This window comes from Cnephaeus nilssonii (genome assembly GCF_951640355.1).
Source record: "Cnephaeus nilssonii genome assembly, chromosome: 21".
NCBI classification, from domain to species: domain Eukaryota; kingdom Metazoa; phylum Chordata; class Mammalia; order Chiroptera; family Vespertilionidae; genus Cnephaeus; species Cnephaeus nilssonii.
The window spans coordinates 28,143,653-28,156,715 of NC_137092.1; the positions used below are offsets into that span (position 1 = coordinate 28,143,653).

General features: G+C 43.3%; 1 protein-coding gene across 2 annotated transcripts in view; it reads left to right on the forward strand.

Moving 5' to 3' along the window:
• The window catches only part of PTPN14 (protein tyrosine phosphatase non-receptor type 14), a 155,345-nt gene that overhangs the window by 6,536 nt on the left and 135,746 nt on the right, over window positions 1–13,063 (forward strand). Inside the window, exons 1-2 of one of the 2 annotated variants that reach the window (XM_079761912.1) lie at window positions 3,604–5,754; window positions 9,245–9,339. The gene's annotated coding sequence lies outside the window, so the exon portion shown is untranslated. Of the gene's footprint in view, window positions 1–3,603; window positions 5,755–9,244; window positions 9,340–13,063 lie in introns of those variants that run through there. The other variant, XM_079761911.1, reaches the window with a different exon arrangement.

The window sequence follows — 13,063 nt, forward strand, 5'->3', positions numbered from 1 at the left end:
ACCCTTAGATCCTTTGAGATTTTGTCTCTAAAATACCTTCATTTTGCTCCCATCCCTCCAACCCCACTGCCTCTTGGGATGGTTCAAGAGTTTCAAAGGCAGTGCTTCATATAGCCTTCATCTGCTTTTCCAAAGAGTTTTTAAAAACACACACATCTGTTTTTTATGTTATTTAGATTCCTTGTTTACTTCTTTTTACCTGTATGATAAAGTAAAAAGACTACCTTCCCAGACTACCTTCCCATTCTCATCTGCTTCCCTCTCTCCTTCCTCCCACTCCCCTCTCCTCATTAACACTTGGGGGTGCTTAATTCCCCCTCTCCTTGGTTGCCTACATTCCCACCCTGACTGCCCTCTCCCCCTTGCTGGTCATTCCGCCAAAGGTCCACCTTCCTTGACACCTCTTCCCACCACCAGTTAGCATTCCTTTCTTTATAGTCTCATAGTGTAGGGAGCGGTTATAGGGTTAAGCCTCAGACTTGACCTGCTGGCAAAGTCACAAACAAGTCCCAAGCTTGGAGGGCACAGTCCTCTAAGCATAATTAAGCTTGATCTTGTGACTGCTCCCTAGATCTTTCCTGGGTAGCTAGTGGGCTGTGGGAGGGGCAGCACGTGCTGCCAAAACAAGTGAAACTTACAAGAACATTGTCAATTGCCTTGTTTGTCCCTGATGATAAATAAAGCATCAGCTTTGCAGTCTGGATCTGTCTGGGGCCTCAGCAAGGCACAGAAGATCCACCTAGACCCAGCTCTTTCTCTTTGTCTATCATTTCTCCATCCTTCACCACCTCCCTCAGGCTTGCTGAACCCTTGGCTGTGCTGGCGCGGCACATCATAGCACCTTGCACTTACCTATATTGGTAAGTTTTATCTTGCCCTATTATATGTTTGCCTCCCTGTCTCCTTTGTTAAGTAAGTTGTAAGTGTCTCTACAGCAGTCGTGTTTCACTTGGTTCAGAATCGGAATCTCCACCCTAGATGGATGGAGGTTGGTCAGTAGTAGCCATGCCTTAAGGTTACTGATGCTCACTCTTTCCCCGTGTTCTCAGCACGTTAGGTGATTTTATTAAATCACTCAACAACCCTGCGAAGAAAGTACTATTATTATCGCTCTCTTGCAGAGAGTGAAATCGAGTTGATTTTTTAAAAGTGTTTATAGATCAATGGATGAATGCATTTCTGAAACGCAGTCCTGAGGGTCTAGAGCCCAGCCTGGTTTGGAATTTCTTATTGATTCTATTACAGGAGGTGCAGTGCTCTCTGAAAATTACATCATGTTCATGACTGTATTGATTTTTAAAACTTAAACCGATATCATTGCTATTTACTGTACACATCTTATTTGTTCCCTTGAGGAGATGGAGTCGCATCCCTAGGCTGGTACTCTGATTCTTAATGTTGTTTTGCTTTACTTGGATACTTTCAAAGAGGTGATCATTTTCTTCCCTGACTTTTCAAACCGGGGAAAGCTTGCAGATCCAGGGAGTGTGACGACCATAGAAGAATTCGTAAGTAGGGACATTTGGGGTTGAGGCATGAAACAGAATTGTTTTTGCAGAAATGCTCAGTATTCGAACTCTGAGTGACCAGTGTTTAAATGAGGGAGAGAGACAGACAGACAGAGACCCTTCATGACACTGTCGCCGGAGACTTGCCAACCTGCTCTTCACCATCTAGAACCATAACAAGCAGCACGGATATCATTAATGTTATCCCCCAAATCTCAAGGTGGGCTCTCCCCGTTTTGTAGTTCTCAAGTAAAACGCCCTAGGGCGGATTTCCTGGTCGTGAAAGTGAATTGGGTGTGAATCACGTGTGCACGTTATCCGCACTTCAACTTGATAGGTAAGGTTCTCCGCAGATTTATGTCCCACGATTCCCCAGGCTCTGCCCAGCTGCAGCTGTTTCCTGAACAGACCCAATCGTTGCTGATGCTCTTTCCTCGCCCAGGGATCCCAACGCTTAGCATTGCCCTGCACAGTGTCCCCGGAGGCCCACTGTATAGGCCACCTCTCCGGGTGCCTTCCCTGATCTCGCTCCACGGGCAGGCCCTTCTGCCACTGTGCTCTTGGCATTTCACCCTCCGTGCTCGGTGTCCTGGCTAACCTGCCTCAGGCCTCTCGTTAGCCTGCCAGCCACCCACAGCTGCCACCTGTCACCCCCCCAGCCTGTCCCTTTTCTGCTGCGGGCCACCTGAAGCTGTTCATTCCAGTCCGTCTCCTCCTGGCCCCAGGAATGCCTCCGAGGCTGACTTTTCTTCCTTTATTATGGCAGTCCTTCAGTGAAGCCAGCTATCTCAGCATCTTTTATCTTTTTTGGTCACCTATCCCACTGCTCTCTCCTGTCCTAGGGCTGCCAGTGCGGACACCAGACCACCCCCTTACACTACAGAGTCTTGTTTTTAAACAGTCTCCTGTTTGAAATCTTCACTGCCACTTTATATTATTATTGTTGTTATTATTTTTAAGGAAGCTTGATTTTATTTTATTTTTTCAGAGAGAGGAAAGGAGAGGGGGAGAGAGTTAGAAATGTCAGTGATGAGAGAATCAATGATTGGCTGCCTCCTGCACGCCCCCTCCTGGGGATCCAGCCTGAAACCTGGGCATGTGCCCTGACTGGGAATCATACCGCAACCTCCTGCTTCATAGGTCGACACTCAACCACTGAGCTCCTTTATGTTATTTAGAGATGCATATGTCTGTAGCAAAAGCTGTAAGGAAATGTCAGATGGATAAACACCAGGTACAGGGGGTGAGGCGTGGAGGAGGTAAAGATGGAGATGCGGTATTTTATTTCCTAAGCTGGGTGGTGGGGACATGGGTGTGTACTCTCTTCTCCCATAAGTCTCTCAAAGGTGGAAACTCTTTCATTTTAGGAACACACCCCATGGCCCACGGTTAAATGCAGACTCCCCAGCAGAGCATTCAGGGCTCTGCACGCACAGCCCCTGTTCCCACTAACCCAACTTCCGGCCTCGGCTGGTCTCTGCTGGCTCCCTGTCCCCCTGCTCCAAGCATTTCCCATGGCTGAAACCTGTGGTTTTGACTCGGGCTGTGACTGTTCCTTTTCCCTGGAGTTCTCTCTCACGTCTGCTCACATAATCTCCTCTTTTGTTCCTTAATGTCTAGTATGATTTTTATGTCTTCTTAGATATTTTTGTCTGACCTTCCTTTTTATCAGTAGGGAGAGGTCATTGCCACCTGACCTGTCTTGGTATTGGTACTTGGCATTCTTTACCGTGATATACTTCACAATGGCATTAGGATTGTTTGTTCATCTGTCTCCCTGAAGTTGTAAGCTCTTCCGGGATGTGTTTTATGATTTATTGACCTTTGAGTTCTTGGCACCTGCTGCCAGGTAGATGCTCAGTAAGTGGGGATTGTTGAGTAGTAAATGTAAGATTAATGTTTTTAATTCAAGTGATTTAAAAATATGTATTGATTGATATGAGAGAGAGAGAGAGAGAGCGAGCGAGATATATATATATATATATATATATATTTTTTTTTTGTTGTTGTTGTTGTTGTTGTTGTTCCACTTATTTATGCATTCATTGGCTGATTCTTATATGTGCCGGACCTTGACCTATGGGGATGATGCTCTAAACAACTGAGCTATCTGGCCAGGGCTCAAGTCATTTTTTAAAAAAAATATGTTTTTTTTTTCTTTTTATTGATTTTTAGAGAGAGAGGAAGGGAGAGGGATGGAGAGAAACATCCACGAGAAACTTCACTGGTCGGCTGCCTCCTCCACGCCCCCTACTTAAGATGGAGCCTGCCATCCGGGCATGTGCCCTGACCGGGAGTGGAACTGTGACTTTTGGTTCCTGGGTTGAGGCTCAACCACTGAGCCACACCAGTCGGGCTCAAGTCATTTTTTTAAGGTGTGTCCAAAAGAACTTCAACTCACATTGAAGGGAATATCTCAATATCTGAAATGTAGACTGTACACGGGATGGATTTACCCGACGGATTTTCTAATTCAAAGCCATGATTTGTTTCAGATATGATTTCTTCCACCTTTCCGGTTTACCTCATGGTGGTGGCGATGGTTTGGCGCTGAGGGGCGCGGGGAGGGTTGTTTTGTTGTTTAGCCCCCGTCCCCCACGCCTTCACCATGGAGTGTGTGGGTGGTTTCCGGAGCGCTGGCCGAGGGTGAGTGTGAGCCCGGGGTGGAAGTGGACCTGGGCCTCCAGTGGCGCCGCTGGGGAGGGTGGCTTCTGCCATCAGCACTGCTTGCCCCGGGATGGAGAGGCAGCACGTCCATGAGCTGAGCGGCAGCACAGTTTATCTGTGTGGCAGACGCGCCCCCCTCCAGAGCTAGAATAACCGTAATGAAGGGGATTCTGCTGTATCAGGCTTAGGAAGGGTATCCTAGTCTGTTCCCAGCATCAGTGGTGGCAGCTCAAGCCAGCAGTTAGGTTTCGTTCAAGACCCCAGCAGGCAGGCAGCGTTTGCTTCTGGTGGAATCCGATGGTCTGTAGTAAGTGTATTTTTCGTAATGCATGTTGTAAAATGTGCTGTAGATGATGAAGGCACCCTCCTTTTCTTTTTTTTAAGACACACACAAGTCTCCGGATTGTCATTTGACAAACCGGGCTGACTTTTAGGAGTCCCTGTGTTTAAATGCGTGGGTTATATATACTAACTAACATTCTGGGAGATTGTGCTTTAAAAAAATCTGTTCATGTTAAAAAGAGCGCGTAGATTCTTTTATTCTAAAGTCAAGAATTTGTTATGGGATATTATGTAATTATGAGGTTTATGGGGGGGGGGGTAGTGTGATTGATGCGAAAAGAATGAAAACTCCAAAATAATGAAATGACACCTACCCGTCTTAATGCTATTCTTTAGAAAATTACTGTTTACTTAAGAGGCATCTAAAAATAAGGGCTAGAAAGGATGATTTGTGCCGTGCTTCTGCGGAGCAGCTGTTTCGGTGGTTTTCAAAATGAGCCTTAGTCTCCAAGCACCAGGTTAGGTACAAGCGTGTATTCCATGTCCCTTCAGTCTTGTGAATGAATGCCTCTAGGAGTTTTAGCTTTCCCCCTGAACAGGAAGTGATACTAAGTTATTTAAGGAAATTGCTTCCTTCCTTCCTTCTTCTCTACTTCCTCCTCCCTTCTTTCTTCCTCCCTCCCTCTCTTTATAGTAGACTAGAGGCCTAGTGCACGAAATTCGTGCATTTGGGGTGGGGGTCCCTCAGCCTGGCCTGCTCCCTCTTGCAGTCCAGGAGCCCTCGGGGGATGTCTGAGTGTGGGGAGCGGGCCTAAGCCAGCAGTCGGACATCCTTAGCGCTGCCGCCGCTCTGCTCACCAGTCGTGAGCCCGGCTTGAGCGTCTGCCCCCTGGTGGTCAGTGCATGTCATATCAACCGGTCGTTCTGCCACTCAGTCAATTTGCATATTAGCCTTTTATTATATAGGATTGTCTTCATTTGGAGGATTCTGATAGGTAAATTGCTGTATCTGTATTCAAAATTGGTACTAGGGATGGTAAGAGGAGAAAGGCACAGTGCACCTCGCACCAGGCCAGGCACTCAGAGCAAAGGTGCGTAAAGGTGTCTGTTTCCATGGGATAATCAGGGCGGTTTCCCTGTCACTGGATTCTCCATTTGCATTATTATTTTTTTCATTTGTAGACTGATAAAATGGTGAGCACAGCAATCTGAAATCTGTGTACTCGTATGTGAGCGTATTTCAGACTCCAAGGAATCTTGCAGGGAACCAAAGCGTGTGAAAACCGGATTCATTTTAGTAAGGACCTCTTTTTTTTTTTTTAATTTGCTTTTATGGAACACATATAATTTCAAGGGACACTCACAGCATATAGGCACTTTCTGGAAAAAGCTTGGTTTAGAAGGTTCCTGTATTAGAGACTTTAAACATTGAAAGTCTTCATTAGCATATCAGGCTAACTTTAAAATTTTTTTTTTTATTAATTGGACTTTTTTGGAGGAGGGTAGCACAGAACAAGAGTAAGTTTAAAATTCACAAAGCCAATTTTCAGGGCAAGTGTTAGGGGCAGGAACACGTAGTCTAACTTCATGTATGTATAATACAGTGAAGAATAATGTCCAGGTTAAATTTGAGGCACTATGGAAACTTCATCCTTCAAAGAAAGATCCAGCTATATTCAGTAGCCTGTCTTATTGAGGCCAGACGCTGTGGTTAATATATACAGGACGGAAAAACCTCGGTTCTCCAAGTTCTGGCCATCAGCCCTCCTCCCCCCTCACTTGTAAGACTGCCAAGAAGAAAGCAGGCAGGGCAAGGAGGTATAAATCACGGAGGGCTTGAGACATGCCATTGCAGCGGTTTTCTTAATAGCGGCCACTGTGGACGTTGTTTTGTGTAAGTGGGCATTTAACAAAGGCATTATGACTGCAGCACGAACAGTTTTTTCTCCAGCCTCTTTATTTTCCCAGGCGGATCGGCTCAGTATTTCCTTCACCAATTTCCCCCACTCCCATTTCTGACCTTTGACTGAGCAGAGCTTCATGTCTGGAAACCTTTTCCCCTCTATAACCGTGTATACTCCCAGCAGTCTTATGAAAACGATGTCATTTTCATCTATAGTTTTATTCTTGAGAAATATAAATGTGAAACGGGTTATTCACTGAAGTCTGGCAGGTAGTGAATGGAGGAAGTGGAATCCGATGGTCTGCATTAAGTGTATTTATATTGCGCTCTGACCCCAATATTTATATTGACCTCAAGTTCTTGATCATAACATTAGGCCCAGGCACATCTGTTCTTTCCCGCTTTCTTTTTCTTTTGTTTTTTTTTTCCTTTCATCCAGCCATCAGTTTGTTTAATAAATGTGTTTTGATGTTTTTGAAGGTGGGGTTGTGTTTCTATGGTCATAACCTTTAGAAGAATAAACTAATACCCTTTTAAATTAAACTTATTGGGGGTAACATTGGTTGACAATTACATAAGTTTCTGGCCACGTGACCATTTGGCATTAGAAATGTGACTAGTTTGAGTTGAGATGTGCTGTCGGTATCAAACACACGCCAGACTGCACAGACTTGGGACAAAAAGAAAAGAATGTAAAACATCTCATTGTAATTGTTTAGATTGATGACGTGCTGGGATAATATGTTGGATGTATTAAGTTAAGTAAAATCTATTATTAAAATTAATTGCTTTTTAAATTTGATTCCTGAGAAATTTAGCATTACTGCTGTGGTTTGCACTTGTGGTCCCCATTGTATTTTTTTGGGGCAACACTTTTTTTTTTCCCCCCAAAATATATTTTATTGATTTTTTACAGAGAGGAAGGGAGAGGGATAGAGAGTTAGAAACATCAATGAGAGAGAAACATCGGTCAGCTGCTTCCTGCACACGCCCTAGGGGGGATATGCCCGTAACCAAGGTACATGCCCTTGACCAGAATCGAACCTGGGACCCTTCAGTCCGCAGGCCAACGTTCTATCCACTGAGCCGAACGGGTTAGGGCAAGGGCAATACTATTAAAGATGGTTATACAACTATTCCTGGGAGCTCTGGTTGCCGAGCGATGCCTCATAGGGATCAGGGGACAGGGATAGAGAGGCGATTAGAAAGTGTTATTGGTGACGGTGAGAAGCAAGCTTGATGATGACACCTTAGGTGACCAGCAGAGAGAGTAATATTAGCGGCATGTACTCACCACTTCCCATGTGCAAGTACTTTGTCAAGCACTTTAAGTGGATTAGCTTTTTGATCCTTGCAGCAACCCTGTGAAGTAAGCACTTTTGTAGGCTTATTTTATAGATGAGAAAATGAAGGCTTAGGAAGGCCGAGGCGGGCGCCAGATCCTACAACTAGTAAATACTAGTTTACTGTGTAACACCATTGGCATGCAAACCCTAATCAGCGATGGAGCCGAGCGTCAGGTCTGGGCATCACTGCCTCTCAAAGGTGAAAGAGAAAGCAGACCTGGGACCACTCACTAGCGGTCCTTTCATTCATTCGGTGTCTATGAAGGGTGTGTATTCTTCTCCCCAGCACTGCCCATACCATCTTTGAATTGGGGAATACTAGTATAGTACAATAATGGATGTTCCTAAGAATGATCTCAAATTATCAAAAAATGATGAAGTTGCAGTTATACAGATGATGTGTTACAGAACTGTACACTTGAAACTTAACGTTATTGTTAACCAATGTTACCCCCAATAAGTTTAATTTAAAAGAACATTGACTGTATATGAGAAAAGAAAAAATGATGAAATGATGCTTGATATACTTCATTTACTAATTCTAAGTTGCTTAAATTAGATAGATATTATCAGACATTGATTTTAGAGACTTTAAGTGCACTTTAGGTTGCTTTTTTTTGTTGCTGTTAATCCTCCTCTGAGGATCTTTGTTCCATGGATTTTTTTTTTTTTTTAAATCTTCACCTGAAGATTTTTTCCCCCCATGACTTCAGGGAGTGGAAGGGAAGGAAGGAGAGAGAGAAAAACATTGATGTGAGATAGTCACATCGATTGGTTGCCTCCTGCAAGTGCCCTGACCATCGCTGGGGGAACAAACCTGCAACCCAGGTACGTGCCCTTGACTGGAATTGAACCTGTGATCCTTCGGTGCTTGGGCCAGGGCAACCACTGAGCAACACCGGCCAGGGCACAGGTTGCTTTTTGGCAGAGACCTTGATGTATTTCATGGCAAGTTCAGATTTTGTTAATTCAAGCATTAGATCATTCTCTCCCCTCAATGTACTCAACAGTACTTTAATAAAATTGGTAAAAGTCGACCCACAAATCTGTTTCTAGCTGTTTACATTTTTTCCATATTTTTAAATCTTTGTATGTAGACATTTTCGTAATTGTAGTTTCATATACTTCACATATGTGCATGTTTTTCGTACTTGTTGTCTTAGAAATAATATTTTAGTATATTTAGTATATTTGCATATAATTGATATTGTATAAATCCCTTTGTTATTTTTTTATTATTGAAAATACATACCTTTGCATTTCTTGCTATCCCATAGATGATAATGAGAATCTTCCCATTAATAATTGTTGATTTTATTTTAGGATAAATTTCCATGAGTGAGATAGCTTATTAAGATGAATATTTTTATTATTCTTGAATCATACAAATGCAATAGAATTTTAAGCATAAGTCATAAAGATAAATTCAGAAGTAACACAACTTTATTTTCAGGTAGCTATACTCTGGCAGATCTTGCTTTGGTGACTAGGAAGTCGATTTTCGCAGCAAATAACTCTGGCTTTTGTTCTTTTTACAGTTCCTTCCCTTGTAGTCTGCCAAGAGGATTGATGAGCCATAAATTCATACATTCAGAAGCTGAATACCGACACTTGAACTAGGTTCACTTTTGGCGTAAGTGTTTGCTAATCCTTACATCATTTAGAGCAGAAAAAAGTGTATTGGGTAGAATTATTTCAGTTATGAATATGATATGTATAGAATTATTGAAACATTTCTAAAAAGGTAGCATTTTAGTTGGAATTAAAGAGATATATGAGTAAATACTTCATTGGCAAAAATAAATAATTATAAATTATTACATCATTCTAAGTTAATTGTTTGCCTCATTTCACATGTACTAGAGGACTGGTACACCAGTGGGGTCCCTCGGCCTGGCCTGTGGGATTGTGCCGAAACCGGCTCTCTGACATCCCCTGAGGGGTCCCAGATTGTGAGAGGGTACAGGCCTGGCCAAGGGACCCTACCGGTGCATGGTCGGGGCCAGGGAAGGGACGGGGAAGGTTGGCCAGCTGGGGAGGGACCACGGGAGGGCTCTAGGTATGTCTGGCCCGTCTCAGTCTTGGTTGGCCGGACCCCAGCAGCAAGCTAACCTGCTGGTCAGAGTGTCTGCCCCCTGGTGGTCAGTACATGTCATAGTGACTGGTCAACTGGTTGACTGCCCCCTGGTGCTCAGTGCACGTCATAGCAAGCGGTTGAGCAGCCTTAGTATATCATTAGCATATTATGCTTTGATTGGTTGAACGGCTGACCAGTCGACCAGGCACTTAGCATATTAGGCTTTTATTATATGGATGTCATTGCTATCTGTCCATGATGCTATTTTTTCACCATACGTTTTCTTATATCAGCTACTCTTATTACTTGCTGTATTTTGATAACTGTTGTGTTAGTTTTTGCTTTGGTAACACAAAAAGTTCCCATATCTTAGTAGCTTACAACAATAAACATTTATTCTTTGTCTATGTTATATATTTCTGTGGATGGGCTGTAGCTCTTAGCGGCTCGACTGGACTCGGTTTAGCTCCACGTGTCTTCTCATTTGGGAATCCAGGCTAAAGGGCAGCCCTACCTGGGTCTTGATGTTCTGACGGCTGGCGGCAGGAATGTAGTGAGAAGCATGCAATCTCATTTAAAGCTGCCTCATGAAGGTGGCAAGTACGCTGTCTGCTCACATCTCATTGGCCAAAGAACATTACCTGGCCAAGCCAAACATCACTGAGTCGGAGACCTACACTCACCCCACAGGATTCCCAGGCCAGTCAGAGGGACCTGGATGGGATAATCCCGTCTTTTATGCCATCACTGACTTAACTATTCCCTTCTGGTTTGGTATTTGAATTGCTTCTAATTTTAACACGTATAAATAGCATTGCTCTAAACGTTGTTGAACAAATTACGTGTATTAACTTGGAGAGTATTTCTGGGGATACAGTTTCCAAAGTTGGCTTTCTGGGTCGAAGGGCATGAATTGTTTGTGGATCTTATTACCTATGGCCAGATTGCTCTCTCCAAAGACTGTCGGTTTATCGTACCATCATTAATATTTAGGTATATAGCCTCCCGCATATCCTCCTGGTGCTGGGTTTTGCCACTCTTTTTGTTAGTTTCGTCATTGTTTACAGCTTAGTTTTTGTCATTAGTAATGATGGTATTTTAAAATGAAAACTGTCAGAACAAATTATATTGTTACTCGTCTATTTGTGAATAAAACAAGGGCCACCTATAACTTTCTTTTGTTGTTTCTGAAAGTCATTGTAAAATGATTCATTTTTACCCTTCCTTTGTTTCCTTGGCCCCCTATTTTTCTCAGTATGCTGTTTCCTAAATAGATCTTTATCCCGACTTTAAAACAAAAACAATGAAAAAAGTAAAAACAAAGCTTGATTTTTGAGGTTTTATAACTTTTATCTGAATCAAATCCTAGTAATTATTACTATGGACCTGGGTAAGTGACGGAACCCATTCAGATCGCTGGATTTTGTTGCATATTTTCAAGTCTTAGGAAAGGGGATTTATTTATTGTCCTCTTGCCTAACATTTAATGGCTTTAATTTCATGGTTTTCAGATTCACCTATGGCCATATGGTTTATATAGCAGAAAAGATCAACTGAAACTTAAGAACCAGTCTTTCCTACAGTTTCCCCCCTCCAACTGTAAACTAAAACTTTTTATTACCAACTGTATCCTCTCATGGGCTTACTTTACAAACTGTCATGTTGCCTGCTGCTACGGTTGTCTTTGGCCTCTGCTTAGAAAGAGTGGAATCTCGACATTCCCGTAAGGATCCTTGGTTCTGTTTCCTCACGTGAGGCTTTGAGACTTCACAGCGGAGGCAAAAACACTTGCAAGGGAGATAAGAGAAATCTTCAGGCCTGTAGGCAGAATGGGGTGGAGTGGTGTGTGTGTGTGTGTGTGTGTGTGTGTGTGTGTGTGTGTGTGTGTGTGTGGTGGGACGGGAAGTGGTGCCGGCTTTGGGAATGACAGTTGGATTTTGCAAGTACCATTGCAGTGCAAATGCCTCCCACCTCATTTAGCGGAGGAATGTCAAAAATCCTCGGAACTGAGAAATCCACTCTGTGTTTTGTGAAACAGACTGGTAAAAGCTTGTAAGAAATATTGCAGCTCAGTGGGAAGCAAGTCCAACTGTGTGAGAAGCAAGTCGATGCATGATCCAGACATCAGCGTGTGGACCAGAGTTTATCTGAACAGTAGTTGCCGATGGCAGAATGTTAAGAAGTGTGTTTAGAGTCTTCACAGTGTGACTGTGAAGACTCCTCTTAGTGTGGAGGAGTTACGAATTTGGATCGATTTGCCAGGAAAGTCTTTGGATTTTTGTTCCTGAAGCGGTTTCTTACTTCAATCTAAACATCATTTTGTATAAGTCTTCGTAGAATTTGTTGCAGATTTATTTATTTATTTTTTGGACCATGAGGACCCATTGTTTATGAAGTTGGGGAAAACTGGATTCTGAGGCTCAAAGTAAGTGAGAATGAGGATGCTTTATGTGAATATAGAAGAAACCAAGTAAGTTCGGAATAGGAGCTTCTAGAATGCAGGGCATTGAAGACGATGCTTGTTCATATTCAGTTGTTGCATATCTGGGATGAATTTATAAAAAGAAGGTTACTACTGAACTCTTCTCCAAGGTTGTTGTGTGCATTGAAAATGTTTCTTGAACTGCTGATAGTTTAAAGACAAAAGAAGTGCTTATCCCTGTGGTGTGTTTCACTTCACTGATTTCTGTATGTTGGGGGAGTTGAGGCAAGGGTGTAAAATGTATGTGTGTGTGACTTTTAGGTCTGGGGTGGATGGTCCCAAATGTGGGACCTTGTCCAGTGTTGCCCCAAATCAGATAGTGTTACCTGGTCGACTCCCCTGGACTTTCTCATTTCTTTTCCATTGTTTTTCTTCCTGGCCTGTACGTTGGCCTACCTGTGGAATCACTTATGTGGTGCTGTGGTCTGAATATGCCCCACCCCAAATTCAGATGTCGAGATCCTAATCCCCAGAGGTGAGGGTATTAGGAAGGATGTGTGTGTGTGTGTGTGTGTGTGTGTGTGTGTGTGAGATTTGGGAGGTGATTATGTCTTGAGGGTGAGGCCCTTGGGAATGGGATTAGTGCTCTTACAAAAGAGACCCTAGCCCCGCAGAACTTCCTAGCCCCATCTGCTATGCGAGGGCATAACTAGAAGTCTGTGACCCAGAAAAGGGTCCTCACCCGTGTTGGAACCCTGCTCTTAGACTTCCAGACACCAGAACTGTAAGCAATACATTTATGCTGTTTATACACTACCCAGTCTGTGGTATTTTGTTAGAACACGTATTCCAAGCACC